Raw genomic sequence first — 3532 nt, 5'->3', positions numbered from 1 at the left:
TGGATAATATTCTATTTTATGGCTATACCACAGTTATTTATTTATTCCCCTTTTGAAGAACATCTTTATTACTTTCAGTTCTTAGAGATTATGAATGAAGCTAACATAAACATTTATAAGTAGGTTTTTGTATGGTCACAAGTTTTCAACTCAGTTGGGTAATCAACTAAGAGTGGAATTGCTGGATGATATTGTAATTATTTTGCTATGGCTGCCATAGCAAAGTGCTACAAACTGAGTGGCTCAAAAATCAGAACTTTGTTGTCTCACAATTCTGAGGTCTAGAAGCACAAGATCATGGTGTTGGCAGGGTTGAGTCCATCCAAGTCCCTATGAGGAAGAAGACCCATTCCATGCCTCTTTTGGTGTGTTGTCGGCAGCCTTTGACATTCCTTGGCTTGCATAAGTATCACTTTGATATCTGCCTTTATTCTCACATGACATTGTGCCTGCATGCTTGTGTTCAATTGTCCTTTTTTTTATAAGGATACCAGTCATATTAGATTAGAGGCTCATCGTACTCCAGGGAGTATGACCTCATCTTAGCTAATTACCTCTCATGGTCCTATTCCCAAATAATTTCACATCCTGAGGTGCTGGGAACTAGGAGCTCAACGTATGAATTTTTGGGAAACACAGTTCAACTTATAACATATGGTAAGGCTATATTTACCTTTGTTAGAAATTGCCAAACTGTCTTCCAAAGTGGCTGTAAGATTTTCCATTTCCACCAGCAATGAATGAAGGTTCCTCTTACTCCGTATCCTCATCAGCATTTGGTATTGTCGGTGTCGTGGACTTTAGCCATTCTAATAGGTAGGCGTATAGTGGCATCTCGTTGTTTTAATTTGAATTTCCCTAATGACATATGAATTTGAGCATCTTTTCGTATGCTTATTCTCCATCTCTATATCTTCTCTGGTAAAGTGTCTGTTCAGCTCTTTGTCCATTTTTAAATTAGGTTGTTTGGTTTCTTATTGTTGAGTTTTAAAAGTTCTTTGTGAATTTTGGATATCAGTCTTTTACCAGATAGATGTTTTGCAAATATTCTCCTTATGGCCTGTCTTTTCATTTTCTTAACAGTGTCTTTCACAGAATAGAAGTTTTAAATTTTAGTAAAACTTTATAGTTTTACTTCCTTTTGTAGTTTTAGAGTCAAGTATTAGTATAATACTATCTTCATAAAATATAATGGCAAGCTTGTAGATATCTGAGTTTTTCTCCAATTGTGTAAATCTACTTAGTGTATAGATATATTCTCGGGAAATATTGGGTTGTCTGAAAAGTCATGACATATTTTTTTCTATGTTTTTCGTTGTAAAAATGCATCATGACTTTTCCTACAACCCAATAGGATAAATTCTTCCAGATAGCTAAGCTACTTAAAAAATAATATATTTCTCATGCAGGCTGATGTTTTCTGATGTATGTAGAATCCTAAAGCCTTATAATATATTAACAATTTCTTTTACAGATGGTAGAATTTTTAAAGTATTTTTGTTTTATGATTTTATAAATACTATAAAGCTGATGATTATAATTTTCCAAAAGACAATAGATTTTTATATTTATGTGTATATACTTTGCATCTCAGGAATAAATATCATGTAATGCAAAGGAAGAATATTGCTGGATTACTGTGAGTAAACAGAAAGATATCAATAAACATTATGGACTCAGTTTGTGAACTTATTAATAGTTATCAAGGAATAGTATAGAAGTATATTTTTGTTATTAATCACTGTAGTTTAATAACCAAACTTCTTAATTTAACAGATAGGTGCTACAATCATTAGGACTACTTCTGTTTTTGGAACTCCAAGAATCAAACCCATGGGGCATTTTTACTAGTTTTTATACCCTTTAGCATCATTTCTCTACTAGAATTAATACTGGAGACCACCCACTTCCTCATGAAATTTTCCTTACATTTTTATTTTTCTCCTTTTCTTCAATCTTCGATTGACCTATTGTTACACTTCTGAGAAAGATGAAGATTTTTATGCTTTCATAAGCTTTTTGTAAATTCTCTCTGCTTATCTAATGTTATAAAGTATCATTACATTTATATTGTTAAAATCTATCATATATAGAGTATCTAGAGTGAAAGAAAAATTTTCCAGATATCTAAACATAAATTTAATTTTAACAAGAGCTATAAATTTACTTTCTAGTTTGTGATATACCATTTCTATAACATTTTATTACTGTAGCTAATCCAAGGCCAAATAAAATTTTCTCTTAATCAAATCTTCATTCAACATAAACTTGCAAAAGTGTGCACAATATTGTGGGGAAATCAGAGGCCAATGCTGCCATATTGGTCCTATTGCTGGTATGACCTCTCTTTTGGGCGTTTGTGGGGAAGGAGAGAGAGAGAGAGAGAGAGAGAGAGAGAGAGAGAGAGAGAGAGAGCGCAAGCCCTCTTGTGTCTTTCTTGTGTCACTAATTCCACCATGAAGGCCCCACCCTTATGACCGCATCTAATGCTAATTAGCTCTCCAAAGCCCCATTTCTGAATACCAACACTTGGGGGTTAGGGCTTTAGTATATGAACTTTGAGGGGACAAACATTCAGTCCATAACAATGAGTTAAAAGGTCATGAAAAAGTCAAGGCTTTGCCTGAAACCCAGCTGTATGATTTCAAAACATGACTAAGAGCTTATAACATGACAAGTTATCTTTCAGCTGAAGGTCTCTTTGTAGTGCGTCCTGCGATGNGGGGATGACAGGCCTAGCTACCTACATTCTCCTAATTTATGTTCCCTCAACATAAACCTGTGGAGTCTCTTCTCACCAGCCTTTTATGTTATATTTCTTTGAATTTCATAGCATATTATAATTTGAAGATATGGACTATGAGAGAACTTCCACTCTGTCCTCTTATTTTGACACATAGAACATACCTGTACAGTCAAACACAATTGACTAATTTAAGGGCTGACAATATGGAACCCCTAAATAATAGTATTAATTATTTTCGATACCCAGCTGAATTCTTGATTGTTTAATACATTTCCCAATCAATCCTTTGTTATGACACCATTTGTAACCACGGCATTCCTTTGCTCTAAAGTTACTTTTGTTGATGCTTTTGTCAGTTCTCTTTATATGGAACAAGGGAGCTGTGAGGCTTAATTATAGAAAAATATATCTATTCCATTTTAAAAACTGAAAGACATAAATTGTGGTCTGTAAGTATATATCTTTTAGAAAAGACATGGTAAGAAAATAAAAAAGCACATTTATAATTTGCAAAAATTCGGACTCCTATAATAAATAAGTCAATATAGAGAGAAGAGTGTTGCCTTTTGGATGTCAGAAAGTCAGTAAAAATGTAGAAGCAGCTGCACGTATCTGAAAGCCCCTTATGCTTGTGATCTATGGAAGAACATAGTGATCTTACATAAACCGATCTATGGAAGAACATAGTGATCTTACATAAACCATGGATTGGTTTATGGATCTTACATAAACCACATAACCCAAGGTTTAAATAAATCATAATTAGCAGTTCCACAAAAACAATAT

The sequence above is a fragment of the Hipposideros armiger genome, unplaced genomic scaffold, assembly GCF_001890085.2.
Source record: "Hipposideros armiger isolate ML-2016 unplaced genomic scaffold, ASM189008v1 scaffold_608, whole genome shotgun sequence".
In the NCBI taxonomy this organism is placed as follows: Eukaryota; Metazoa; Chordata; class Mammalia; order Chiroptera; family Hipposideridae; genus Hipposideros; species Hipposideros armiger.
This window is presented reverse-complemented; position numbering follows the sequence as displayed.